Source organism: Ptiloglossa arizonensis, chromosome 6 (assembly GCF_051014685.1).
Source record: "Ptiloglossa arizonensis isolate GNS036 chromosome 6, iyPtiAriz1_principal, whole genome shotgun sequence".
NCBI classification, from domain to species: Eukaryota; Metazoa; Arthropoda; class Insecta; order Hymenoptera; family Colletidae; genus Ptiloglossa; species Ptiloglossa arizonensis.
Genome location: NC_135053.1, coordinates 20,136,402 through 20,151,626, shown reverse-complemented (window position 1 = coordinate 20,151,626; position 15,225 = coordinate 20,136,402). Strand labels below are relative to the sequence as shown.

General features: G+C 44.1%; 1 long non-coding RNA gene across 2 annotated transcripts in view; it reads left to right on the top strand.

The window, feature by feature from the left end:
- Nucleotides 1-15,225, top strand: part of LOC143148615 (uncharacterized) — a 61,538-nt gene that overhangs the window by 38,868 nt on the left and 7,445 nt on the right. The window lies entirely within an intron of this gene.

The window sequence follows — 15,225 nt, the reverse complement described above, 5'->3', positions numbered from 1 at the left end:
TCGCTGCCTCCGCCGCCGCCGCCGCCGCCGCCGCTGCTGCTGCTGCTGCCGCTGCTGCTGCTGCTGCTGCTGCTGCTGATGGTTCGTGCCGAAGCGAGGGATGGCTGCGCAACCCCTCGAGGGTGCCGATGGTAGTTCTCGATTCCTGCAGGCCTTTTGATTGTATGTACGGGTGCGCGCGCGAGCGCGTGTGTGCAGCGCCCATTGGCGCGGGTAGAGTTCGCTGGCACCGAATCAAACGTTCGTTTTCTGGCACGGCGTAACAGTTGCTTCCGCGACTTCCATCCCGCTACCCCCCACCTCTCCCCCTCGTATGTCCCGGGGACCACCGAGGGGCATCGAGAATCCTGTCGCTTTTTCCACGAAGGCATTGATAACCGTGACGAGGGAATTCGAACGGTGATAGGGGAGTGGGGGGACGCGTGCCCCGTTTTGGCGACACCGTTGCGTCCCGACGTCGGCTGGGGGAGGGCGGGGGAGGGGGGCGTGTGGAAGGAGAGCGATTCTCGCGTTCCGCGAACGCAAACCCCGGATTTACGGGTACTCCTCCGCGGGAATTGTGTGTTCGTTCGGAGCACCGGTTGATTTGTCTAGACGCTAACGAGGCTACGGTTTGAAAGACCAGCCCCCCTCCCCTCGATTCCTCGGTGTTTACCCCCCCCCCCCCCCTTTAACGGTGACTGTATCCCGTCGACGAGACGGTGAACACTTTTGTCAATTGGAATTCGTGACACGATTTTTCACCCCTTCGTAATTACCATAACCCTGGTCGTTAATTTCTCCTGGGGGGCCCCCCACTTTCTATGTACAAAAAACTTCGTGCAACGTTGTGCTTAAAAATCTCTCTGATTTTCACACAGATCGACCTACTGAACCGTCGTACGGTCGACGCGTTAAATCGACCCCCTCTTCCCATAAAATTTCTCAGGGGGGCCCCCTACCTTTTATACAAGATAAATTTCGTGCAATGTTGTGCTTAAAAATCTCCAATTTCCACAGAGATCGACCAACTGAACCGATTCTACGGTCAACGCGTTAAATCGACCCCCTCCTCCCATAAAATTTCTCAGGGAGCCGCCTACCTTTTATACAAGATAAATTTCGTGCAATGTTGTGGTTAAAAATCTCCAATTTCCACAGAGATCGACTTACTGAACCGATCCTACAGTCGACGCGTTAAATCGACCCCCTCCTCCCATAAAATTTCTTGGGGGGCCCCCCATTTTCTATACAAGAAAAATTTCGTGCAACATTGTGCTTGTAAATCTCTCCCCGATTTCCACAGAGATCGACCCAGTGAACCGATCGTGCGGTCCAAGCGTTAAATCGAGGCCCCTCCCCCCCCCCCCATAAATTTTCTAACCCCTGTTGTCGATTTCCGGGGTCCCGTGCACCCTAGATTCTAGCGAAGTTTCGTGCAACGCCGTTGGAACACTCCGTTTTTCGTTTCCACGGAGCTCGAGAACCCGGCGCACTCGTCGCGTTGAAATCGGGCACCTGGCCCCCCCGTAGAAGTGAACACCCCCCGCGAACCCTGATGGAGAACGCGGTTCGAGGCCCGTGTCGAATATAGACATCGAGAACGGAAGAAGGGAACAGCTGGCTGGGGTGCCACGGGCACCGTCCTCGTTCCTGGCCTCGCGACGAGTGTGTAAACTCCCGGGACGGAGGGTGGAGGGGGTGGACAAGCCGTGAGGGAGTGGAGGGGGGCGATGGTAATTCCTATGGAAGATTGGCTGCATAGTGGTGACGCTGTGTCGCCGATACGCGACGCGGACTTGTTGGTAACGCGTTCTCGGTGTTGGTGCGCACGGTCGAAGAGGGTTGGGGACGTGGTGAGGAGGGGGAGGGGGGAAGTAAGGGAATAGACGGGGTGGAGGTGGTGGCACACGTTGGAGCGAACGACGAGGGGGCCGACTCCTATCTCCCCTTTCGAAGGGGGAAAGTCGAGGGTGGAGGAGCCAGAACCGAGAATGTCGGCTAGGTGGAGGGATGTAAAGGTCCGCGAGGGTTAGGAGAGCGTCGCAGGAGAGTCGAGCGGGGGGAGGGGAGGTCGCGCATGCGCGTACGATCGGCATCGACCCGACGTCTAGGCAACACCTGGTAGCGCCCCACGTGCCACGTTAGGGTGGCACCAGCCACCCCGCGCACGCGATCCCTCGTATCGAATATCACGCTGGCCTTCCTGTCCTGTCTACTGACCCACGCCAACGATGTCTTTCATCGTTTCTCTCTCTTGGAGAACACCTAATGGAACGGACGAATCCGGACTGTTACGCGCCGTGGTCCCCGTAATGGCCAGCGACCGTGTCCCGAAACGCTTTCGGGACACGCGTACCAGTGGCTTTCCGGAATGCACCGGGTGTCGGGGAAAGTATCCGGGGCGAACTTTTTCTTCCGTTTCGCATCGATTTCGCCCCACCGATCGATCGGAGAAAGTTTCCACGCGTTTCCTGCCGGCGTGCGATAATTCGTCCGTCGACGGTGCACCGTTGCTCGCGATATCGATGGAAAACGGTCTAGCTGTTGTCGGAACCTTTTGCGGTAGATGATCGGGAATGGATAATTGGATGGACGATGTTAGAGACGTAACGCGAATCGAGTTCGACGTTTTCGAACGTATTTCGCGAATGATTCAGAGCCGGTAGGTAACAGAGTCATGGGGCGGACACGTGTACGTGAATTTTAATCATGGTTATCGACGTCCGGTGGAAACCGTTACCGATCCGTTATCTACGGCACGAAATCGCGAACGAAATGTACCGCCGTCTCGTTTCGGACAGCTGACAAACCTCCACTACGTGGGCATACGAGTTGCGATACCGTGTACGTTCCGCCTATGTTTTTATTACTGCAATTTTTCTGAAAATTTCTCTGCGCGGACGTAGTAGTACGTACTAGCATCGTAGCGATCGTAGTAGTACGTTTTCGTTTCAGAATTATCGATACACGTTTGTTACAGATAGGGTAGTAGGTTTGTCACGGGACTGGGTGTTACTTTTCTGTTGGAAACGTAACAGTACGTTTCTTTGGCAAACGTAGTAGTACGTTCTGATTGTAAACGTATTAATACGCTTTCCTTACGAACGTAACAGTACGTTTCCTAGTAAAACGTAATAGTACGTTTCTTTAGTAGACGTGGTAGTACGTTATTCTTGTAGACGTACTACTACGCTTTCCTTACGATCGTAGCGGTACGTTTCTTCGCAGAACGTAATAGTACGTTTCCTTAGCAAACGTAGTAGTATGTTCTGATTGTAGACGTACTAATATGTTTTCCTTGCGAACGTAGCGGTACGTTTCCTAGCAAAACGTAATAGTACGTTCCTTTCGTAGACGTAGTAGTACGTTCTTATTGTAGACGTAGTATTACGTTCTTGTTGTAGACGTACTGATACGCTTTCCTCGCAACGTAGTGATACGTTTCTTTACAAAACTTCGTAGCACGTTTCATCAAGGAATGCACTAGTACGTTCCCTTCGAGGACGTAGCGGTACGTTTTCTTCCCAGACGTGGTAGTACGTTTACCATGAAAAACGTAGCAACACGTGCGCCTCGGAAATATTGTGCTGCCTTACCTTAACAGGTAGCCACGATTTCGCAGCGAACGTGACGCGAAGACCGAGTACCGTATTGAATGTCTCGGGCAAAAAATGAAGTACACTTGCAGGGACTCGTTCCAAGTGCCATAAGCAACATTCCTCGCCCGACACGTACATTAAGAACCGCAAACGATCAACCACAATTTCGCCCGCAACGAAAGGAGCCCGTGGCACCGATAGTCCCAACGACAATATCGAAATTGGTTCGAGCCCCATTTTGCAGGACAGATGTTCCCCGCGTGTTTCACGAACCTTCTCGTCGCCCGTGTCCCATTTACCGACTATTGTCGTTCTTCCAGCGGTGTGCAAACTTTCTAAGTGGTGTCGCGTAATAACCGTACCATATGACAAAACCGGGCCGCAACAGCTGATGCATTCGCGGCTGCCTCTCAATTTGCAAGATCGATCGATGAAATGTGTGTACATCGAGGCTCGTGTCGTAGCCGGCGTTAATATTCCCCAATTAGAAAGACTCGCGGGATCTGGACGAACCCCGAAACGTTCGTTAATCCGACTGCATATGGCCCGATCGTTATAATTTTAAATCGTCAGTGTCCAGGTTAAGTCCTGGGTTAGCCGCCTATAGCCTCATCGTTTCTAATCTGTGCGTTTCAGTCGCTCGGGCTCTGAGAAGTACCGGCCAAGGTTGCGTCGAATTAAGGGAATTTGCACGATGACGAGATTAACAAGGATTATATCGAAACGGTACTTTGGGGTCCCATGGGGTCAGAACTGAAAACATAATTCGAACCTTCCGTAAGCCTCGTAATATTACAGTCTCGCACGACTTTCGGGCTTCCGAAACCTGGCAATTTGTCCGAGATATATCTCGTTGGTTGCTAGGTGCACCTTTTTCGACAAATGAGACACGAGAAACGCAAAAAGTACGGACACTCCTCATTAAAAGTCCCCGTTACTACCTCGATAAATGTCATTCGATGAACGAGAATTAAAATTCTTACATTTGTCGCACTGTCCTCCCGTCAGAGGGTCATCGACGAATCGGCGAGGTTCCCCCGATGAAAACGAGTCCAAACACGACCACATTTGATCGCACTCGATTCTGATCAAATTCAAAAATTTCCTTCGATCACGTGTACCAAAAAAGTAGTCCGAACATGGCCGTGTTTGGACTCGTTTTAATCGGGGAGATCTCGCGAATTCATCCACAATGTTCTCAAGAAGTTTAATTAAAAAAAAAAAAAAACACGTTTTAAATCACCGTCACTTTTTCGAGGTTCGTCGAAAACCTTTCTCGCTCGAGGAGAAAAAAGTTTTTTAAAAATAAATTTCGTTCGTCCACCGTGCTATCAATCCCTCAAGCCGATCGATGCGCGTCACTCGGAATAATTCGCGATCGAAAAAAAGTGCCCTCTGTGTGTTAATCGCAGCCAACGACGCGGACGCACTTTGTCCAGAAGTATAATCTCCGGTTGTCGTTCAGTTCTGCTAACTTTTTTCTCCCGATGGTTGAACTCGTGCTTGGTAATAGCCCCGTTTAATTTACCTGGAAAAGAGTCGCGAGCTGTTTCATTTACCGGGCTGCTATAACCGCGTTAATTCCGATCTCGATTACACCGCCGGCTTTACATCGAGTCGTTCTCCAGCGCTATCTCGCGGCACATTCATCTCCCCGGCGTATCTAATCAATCGTTAATTAAACGACGGCGCGAGCCAAGTCTTATTACGACCGTTCGCTCGTACCGGTCGTGATTTATCCGACCTCTGCGTATGCATCCTTGGCACTGCGCCTCCCCGTGTCACGCCTACACGCTCTTGGACGACCTAATCTCGTTTATTGACCCACCACACAGCCGCTGGTATTTTTCCCGATTCCCACCTGCCTTCGCGCGCTTGTGCCACCACGATAGCTTCCACCAGAATGGTAAATAAATCCCACGAAAGGTGCAACCCCACGCACCGTACACGTTCTTCGTGGACACCCCATCTATGTTTCAAAAATGTTGAAAGTATCCGAGATTTGGAAAAAAAAATTTTTTTTTTTTTTTTCTTCAAATCGTACGCTTTAAGAATACTGTTACGAAACACGAAGGTGAAATTCGAAACAACAGCGAGGGTGTAACGTTTTCCGTGGAACGTGCACCGAAGCGTCCCAATCGTTAAACTTTACACGCGTTTTCCACGAAACGGTTTTTTTCAAATTGGTGGGTAACTTTTCAAGGGAACTATTATACTTATTCGATCGAGTAGAATTTCGAACCGTGTACTCGTAATAACATCATTTATCGTTGCCCGTGGAAATTATTTTCTTTCCTACGATATTTTTTCGAGAAACTTGGAAAATTGTTATTTGTTTCTGCGAGATCCTTCTCTTAAATATTTCTTAAATATTTATTAAAAATATTTCTCAAAGACTTGGGCGTTGAAAGTGAGGGAAATAAGCACAAGAATACAGAAATATTTTTCTTAATTTTACTTCACAATTTCCAAAAAATACAATTCGTATAAATTTTGAACCGAAGATAATTTTTGTCTTTCCTCGAATTAAACTGTATCGACATTCCCTTTGCGAATAATAATACTCGCAATATTCATGGGGTCGTGTGACATTGCCCGCTTTCAAGATCAACCTCCATTCCTCGTCAAGATTCTTAAAAACGAGTTCTTTAAACCGTACCGACGTTCCCTTTTGCCAATAATAATGCAATAAAAATATTCAACCTCGTCTAATCGGGTCGTTCGACACTGCCCGCTTTCAAGATCGACCTCCATTCCTCGTCAATATTCTTAAAAACGAGTTCTTTAAACCGTATCGACGTTCCCTTTTGCCAATAATAATGCAATAAAAATATTCAACCCCGTCTAATCGGGTCGTTCGACACTGCCCGCTTTCAAGATCGACCTCCATTCCTCGTCAAGATTCTTAAACACGAGTTCTTTAAACCGTGCCGACGTTCCCTTTTGCCAATAATAATGCAATAAAAATATTCATCCTCGTCTAATCGGGTCGTTCGACACTGCCCGCTTTTAAGATCGACCTCCATTCCTCGTCAAGATTCTTAAAAACGAGTTCTTTAAACCGTACCGACGTTCCCTTTTGCCAATAATAATGCAATAAAAATATTCAACCCCGTCTAATCGGTCGTTCGACACTGCCCGCTTTCAAGATCGACTTCCATTCCCCGTCGAGATTCTTAAAAACGAGCTCTTAATCCAGTTATCGGGCACAATCATCGTGTCAGTCTGTCGCTCGATCGCTCGATGGCAGCCCATTATTACGACAAAGAAACGAGCCAGGTAATTCGTTGGACAATATCTTGAAAATCGTTTCTCGATTTTCATAGCGATCTGGATATCACGTATCCGTATCGTCCTGTCGCGACCAGTCAACAAGTGAAGAAAATATTGGAATTCCTTGTCTCTCGACGCACTCGTGCCATATTTTCGCCATACCGGGCTAACGTGGGGGGAAAGAAGTTGGAGTAGGGGGTGTGGGGGATTGGAAATTTCGTTACCATGGAATATCTCGGGCAGCGTCTGGGACTCCCGTTTCTGCTGAGCACGCCCGCGCGTCCTCGAATTCGTAATCTGCCCGCGATCGGCGAAGACAATCGGCCCGGTTCCACTTCGTTCCCTCGACTACGTTCCGTCGAGTATTGCGTAACGTCAATTGGCGTCTCCGGGATCGATCGAACCTCTTCGTCCCGTCCCGACGAAAACTGCTTTCGTAATCTAAATCCTTGCTCTTGGCAACAGGGATTCGTAAGTAACGGTCGAGGATGTGAGAAGGGAGGTTCTATGGAGGAGGAGGGGGGTGGATTGGACAAGGGGAGAATACGTTTCACGCGCGAGTATGCGCGTGGATAGCTCTCAGGGGGGCATCGAAGGGTGCTCCCGGATTAGAAACTTGTTACTTCGAGTAAATTCGTCGGAATTATTCGAGCCGCACGACGGTCGGTTGTAAGTAGGCGTACCGAGGTCGATTCCCGCAAATATTCCCTCGGAATGGACCGTGTGGACGTTTCGTCGATTTTAGGGAAAACCGAGGAAAGTATTCGCTCACGTGGTCTCGCTGCTCCGAGAACCGAAATAGCAACCGTGCACCCTCGGGGCACGTTGGAACGCTTCAAGGAGGGACGGTAGAGGATTTGTTTCCCAGAATCGAGCGTTCTTGAAGAGTCACGTGCGGATCGACCAGGAGAGCGAACGAAGATATACCCAGCGGGAGAGAGAGAGAGAGAAAGCGCAACAGCGTATTCGTGTCGCACGTATGTAACCTAGAAACTTCGGTAATTCTCATCGAATCGTCGCGAGAACGTTATCGACGAATCGGGGGAATTCTCCCGAGTAAAACGAGCCCCCACACGACCATATTCGGGTAACTTTTTCCCAACCTGTTTCACGAGGAATTTTCAAAAATTTTTTTAGCTTATTATCAAAAGTGGTCCGAACATGGTCGTGTTTGGGCTCGAATTTTACGGGACGATCTCGCCGATTCATTGACAGTACTCTCGCGACGATTTAGTGAAAAAATATATATAAATTTTCTTTTTGAAGTATACATTAGTAACTCAGATAACGATACGCGACACCGCCGAATAAAAAAAACGTGAACACAGTTAAAGATTCGGTATCGTTTATCGAGGAACGAATCCGTCCTTTTATCGAGGTTCGAATCCGTCCTTTTATCGAGGAGGTCACCGTACAAGCATCCGCTAGGGTCCCAAAGAGTACCGCTGTCGAAATTTTCGAAAATAGCGTCTGGTGACTTCTCGAAACGCCTCGAGACCGTCTCGTTCTCATATAAATTCCGTGGGTGTCGTTCCGCCGCGGAACGCCCTGTTTCGCGAGTTCATCGTTTCTCGGTTTCGCCCCGCGAAGTCGATTTCCGTCCGCGCGAACACATTCCCGGTCACGAACCGACCCGAAACCGACGCGACTGGAAATCTCCAACCGTGGGGATTTTTACATCGTCGCGGCGGCATCTTCGAGTCACCCGAGGGCCGGCCCGAATTGAACAACCCTCCGCGCGAAAACGCGTCATTGAGTAATCTCGCCGGGTGCAGGCTCTATTTCGACGTTTTACCACTCAATGCCCCGGCACCACGAGCCAAGAGGGCAAGATGCCAAGAGATTCGCGTAAGAAGGATCAGATAGAGTCCCAGATACGTTCGAGCTCCGCCTACGTAACTAGAAAATTCACTTTAAACCGGGGTGGGCTCACGGAATCGACCGATCCTCCCCCCGCGTTGTTCGGGAAACGACGTACGGGTAAATGTTTGCGTTATTGTCAACGGGGAAGAACGAGCAGGTTGCTTGTAATATTATTCATCGACGGATCGAACGGTGAACGAGGCAATCACGACTGGAATCGATCATCCCAGATACCATTTGAACAACGTTGTCTCCGTTGGGACAATTGAAACCACGTCATCGACGATACCACGTTTAACCGTTGGAAAGATAATTTTGGTCGGAAGATAACTTTCCGCGGTCGTAGCGGTAACATAGAAGGAAACTTCGAATTTTTTTTTATTTCTTTTTCAAGCCCGGTTCACCCGGGGGAAGACTGTTTCATTCGAGTCCGCAAATTCGTAAATACCACCCGGGAACGTAATTAAAACAACGCGTACGATTCAGCGACAAAGGTACCGAGCCGTTCGCGTACGAAGCAGAATTTAATTTCGTATCTGTAAAATGTCCATTTTGCGAATTTAAAATTTGCGCGCGACTCGTTCCGCGTCAAATCGATCACTTTTTGTTGCCCTGGTCCGTGATTTTCACCAAATTGAAATATATTGCTGCGCGAAATTAATACGGGTGTCCGTCATCGTTTTGCTCGGTTTCGAAATTGTTTAAAAAAAAAAAAATAATAAAACAATACGCCGAATTTCGCTCCCGGGGACCGAGCTGCACGATTGATGAACTTGGAGGGTGTTCATCTTGTTTAATTTTCTTGTTTTCTTCGGATTAATTACATTTGTCGACATTTTTTATTTATTTAGAATTTTATATATATATATATATATATATGTATCAAATATAAATAATATAAAGTATATTTATGCATACAATATAAAATATATTTATACATATAAAATTTTAAATAATATATATACAAAGAATCAATTATATATGTCCAAATTTTTTATTTATTTATAATTTTATATATATATATATATTAAAATATAAATAATATAAAGTATATTTATACATAAAATATAAAATATATTTTACATATAAAATTTTAAATAATATATATATATATATATATATATATATATATATATATGTATATATAAAGAATCAATTATATATATCGAAATTTTTTATTTATTTATAATTTTATATATATATTAAAATATATTAAAATATATATATATATTATTTATAATTTTGTATACATAAATATACTTTATATTATTTATTCGATTCAAAGCATCGTTCACGGAATAAGTAATTTGTAGAGTGAGCATTTCGTAATTCACATCTCAGTGAGCTGTTAAAGGTCGCGGGGCAGCCCGCTTTCAGGTAACTGACCCATGAGCTCGGATGGTACGGTCGGCCGACCGAACCGTTCTCGCTTTATATCGTTTCAATGAGGTCTATGATAAAATTGAAATCGTCGGGTAGCCTATATTAATTTAAGCAACCGGTGTAAAAACGCTTCAACGCGATTACATTCTGTTTCCCTTTTACCATACCCTTTATTCGACCAAGTACGGAAATAATAAACCAAGTTGCCGAGATTTCACCTAACGAAAACACTACCAAAAAATGTCAAATACACTTGTGGAGCCTCGTATATTACCGAGTATCGTCTATGAAAGTACTTCAGTCTTTGAGAAACTTTCGCACGGTGCGTGTCTGCTTCGTGTAAATCCGTGAGTGAATTTCCCGAGATAGTGAATCGTAAGTGTTGCCCCTGGAACCTGGAGAACCACTATCGGCGTAGAAAACTGGAAAAGTGTCGTTCGAAACGAGCCTTCTCTCGTTCTTGTAAGTTCTGCTGATCTGCAGTGATTATCGTGTAAAATTGTGAAAAAAAAAAAATACAGCACAGGACAAAGTCGAATTCAACTAATCAAACGTCCATCTGGAAGATCATCATTGAAGAATATTAGCGATGATGAAGTAATTGAATATTGTTCGATGGTGAGTACCGTGTTTAATAATTGTGGTGAGTACAGTGGATACGTAATTGTTATCTGTAAAAGATACTCGGTTAACGCGTGAAAATTCAAGATAAAGAAAAGAAAATTGTCCAGTTAGATTCTTCGTGAAAAAGTAAACGAAATATATAAAACAAAATTTGTCTCCACAGAGCTTAGTTCTCGAGAAAATCGATTTTGAAAATTGCGTGGGGGCACCACTCGACTAAGTTATTCACTCGTTATTTTTATCCGTAAATATTGGTCTATTATTTTATAAATTACCGGATAGCGGGGTCGATGGAAGGCGGATAATATCGTACAATCGTCGGTGTTTATAATCGCCAACGTGAGTACGACTAATGAGTTATGGTCGAACGCATTAGCCGCGTCGTACTGAAACGCACGCGAGCCCCGCGAACTTTCGAAATCGATTTTCTCGAAAACGAAGCCACGCGCTGAAAAATGTCACTCTTGACGATCGATTCACTTTTTCGCGAAGAATCCCTACCCCTGGTCGTCGATAATTTACATACGAGTTATACAACTATACGAGACACGTGTATATATAATATCCGTAGAAAGACGAAGCAAATTGTACAGAAAATTATAAATTCGAACAAGTGCGGTTGTACGATCGAAGTAATACGTTGCTCCGTTTCGTTAGTAATTATTTACGTCGATTACGTGGAATTTAGCGGATTGAATTTCTTCGAGGCGGTTCGTTTCGTTTCTTAAATTACGCTCGCGATCTAAGTAATAAAAATGTCACGAAGAAATATATTCAGCGAAGATGTCACGGACTAATATTTAAATCCATGTTAAAGGGGTGGCTGAAAGTAATATGCTGCAGAGAATATTCCGGCCTTCGACCTCAAGGGGTTAAAATGTAAAGGTGCACTGAATGCGCAACTGGTCGAACCGCGCTGCAGGCAATATCATCCCCGTTGGTGGCTCAAACGGCTTAATATTTGTTACATCAAAATGTAAATTTGTCGAACGAAAGCTCTAAGAAAAATACGAACGATTGGACAAACGTGAGAAAAGTATTTTCCTTACAATTTACGATACAATCGGACAATCGATTCAATCTCGTTCGCGGTTGAACAATCGTATCCTCGATATAAACGAGCACGTCCAGTGGGAGTGTGGAATTTTCTAAATTTTCGAATTACGAGAGAAAGAAATTATTTAACACGTTCAATCGTAAATCGTACCGTAGCTGTTCTCTTATTTCTCGGCGTTGAATCGTGTCAAGGATATTACATTATCGTATTTGAACAAACAGATCAATTTAACGTCTGAAGTTATTCGACGTCTATACGTGCAAAATATGAGGATCCAGTTGAAGAAAATATCAGTGGCCGTGAAATGCCTGAGTGGAAAATGTCCTTGGTAGAAATATTTACCCAATCGATGCATGCAACCTCGTTCCCAGTCAAGATTTACATCGCGAAATGCAACGGAGGGACTTATATATTCGTTTCTAAACGTATCGTTCTGCGTATTTTGCAAAACCAATTTTACAGACATCCTTTTCACGTTAGGTGCCCTCCAAGGAACCCCTCTCCCACCAATCTTCGAGTATCGTCGGTGAAAGATTCGATAAATTCAACGATCTCGATTCAATCGTCGCTTCGAATCCAGAGAACTCGACATTTTATTCATGGAATTCGTATATTCACTTACGATTGGCTCGTAACCATTAACGGCTACACGAACGATGGCGATGTATGCAAATTTTCGATGATAAGATCGTTAAATGCAATATGATCTACGAGCGTGTATCACGAGAACGCATTAAAAAGCAACAAACCCGCCGGACGGCCGTAAATCAAACATCGATTTTTTTCTGATACACCGTGCACGAAACAAATGTCTCAGTCCCGATCGCAGACACGTCTGAAAAATCGTAAATCTGTCCTGCATCGCGATAAAGTACCCATGGATACGCCAGCAGCGTGTTCGTATTGTTTTAGAAACCTCCCCCAGCCTTATAACAGTTGGCACGCACTTACGGGAGGGTGAAAACAACTCGCGCCGTGTAGGGGATGCGACTGTTTCATGACGGAGCTACCCCACTCTCGGTAGATAATTTCGAGTCCGTGATAATCTGTAACGCCGTGCATAAATCTTCGCCTTCCTGTAAAACAGAACTACCCCCTGAACCACTTGCTCGACCGTAACAACAAGATGTGGGTTGCGAAATTTTTCACGGCGCAGAACTCGAAACTTTAAGCTTCGGGCTTAACTCTCGAATCTCGGAACTTGACACTCGAAACTTCAGATCTGAGAGTTAACGCTGGATTGTTAGTTCTCAGCATGTGAAACTTGAAACTTTAGACCTTGGACTTGACTCTAGATTCTCAGGAATTAACACTTGTAACTTCTGATCTAGACTTGACTCTAGATTGTTAGTTCTCAGCACTTGAAACTTAATACTTCAGGCCTTGTAGTTAACTCTCGATTTTAAGTTCTCAAGATTTGAAACTCTAAGCTTCAAATTTAACTCTTGATTCTCAGAAATTAACACTTGTAACTTCAGATCTGAGACTTAACTCTAGAGTGTTAATTTTCAGCCTATGAAACTTAAAAGTTAGATCTTGGACTTGACCTTCGATTCTCAGAAATTAACACTTGTAACTTCAGATCTGAGACTTGACTCTAGATTGTTAGTTCTCAGCGCTTGAAACTTAATATTTCAGGCCTTGTACTTAACTCTTAATTCTTAGTTTTCAAAAGTTGAAACTTGAAACTTTAGGCTTCAGGCTTAACTCTCCACTCTCAGAACTTAACACTCGAAATTTCAGATCTGAGAGTTGACTCTAGATTGTTAGTTCTCAGCTTATGAAACTTAAAGCTTCAAGCCTTGGACTTAATTCTTGATTCTCAGAACTTAACACTTAAAACTACAAATCTGAGATTTAACTCTAGATTGTTAGTTCTCAGCACTTGAAACTTAAAACTTCAGGCCTTGTACTTAACTCTCGATTTTAAGTTTTTAACTCATGATTCTCAGAAATTAACACTCGAAACTTCAGATTTGAGACTTGACTCTAAATTGTTAGTTCTCAGCATATGAAACTTAAAACCTTAAACCTTGGACTTGACTCTTGATTCTCAGAAATTAACACTCGAAACTTCAGGCCTGAGACTTGAGTATTAAAAATCGAGTTAAGACGTGGAATTTGACTCAAAAGTGTAGACTCTTCTTGGAATTTACTTAATACTATTTAGTACTCGTATTTTGTCGTAGAGGCGAGAAACAATCCGTACTACTTGACTTTTGAAAATATCAATTTGACTGAAAACCAAAGATTCGATAAAATTTACTACCTTTCGTTACTTTTAATAGAAGTATTATGAAAAGTACGAATGCAAAAATATATTTGTAAAAATTGGAAAGGAGATTGAACGAAAACGTCTACATTTGTACTGTTTTCTGTTGAGAAAAGTTAACTAAATAGCGTCGAATACGTGCGTATCTTTCACCATTGTGCCGAAGCTTTCGTGACGCATGAAGAGTTTTTGGGTAAGAGTGCATTTGCGAATGTCTGTGGGAGTACGATGGGTGCAGGAGTAATTGAAGAGTGCATTCAGAGTCAGAGGGTGAATGAGTAAAGTGTTCGGGGGTGAGTGTTGAGAGTTTAAAGTTGTTGAGACTTGTTAAGAGTTGAAGGTTCGGAATTGTTGAGAGTTAGGAGATGAGACTTGAGTGTTGAGACTTGGGAATTGAGAACCGGAAGGTGATACTCGAGACCTTGAGACTTGAGACTTGAAATTTGGCAGGTGAGAGTTGAAAGTTTTGAGCCGAGACTTGAGTATTAAATATTGACTTTTCGCTCGAGACTTGAACTTGAGTTAAAAGCACAGTCGAGACTTGAAACTTGAGTTTAAAGTACAGCTGAGACTCGAAAGTGTAAACTTTTGGCATCAGACTCAACTCTTGATTCTCGAAACTTAACACTTGAAATTTCAGACCTGAGAATTAACTCCACTTAGTTCTCAGAGTTTGAAACTTTAAATTTTAAGTCTTGGACTTAACTCTCGATTCTTAGTTCCCAAGACGTGAAACTTGAAACTTTAGGCTTCAGACTTAACTGATAATTTTTGAAACTTAATGCTTTAAATTTCAAACCTGAGACTTAAGGACTTGAAACTTGAAACTTTAGGCTTCAGATTTAACTCATAATTCTTGAAACTTAACATTTTAAATTTCAAACCTGAGATTTAAGGACATGAAACTTGAAACTTTAGGCTTCAGACTTCACTCATAATTCTTGATACTTAACATATTAAATTTCAAACTTGAGACTTAAGAACTTGAAACTTGAAACTTTAGGCTTCAGACTTAACTCATAATTCTTAAAACTTAACATTTTAAATTTCAAACTTGAGACTTAAGAACTTGAAACTTGAAACTTTAAGCTTCAAACTTAACTCATAATTCTTGAAACTTAACATTTTAAATTTTAAACTTGAGACTTAAGGACTTGAAACTTGAAACTTCA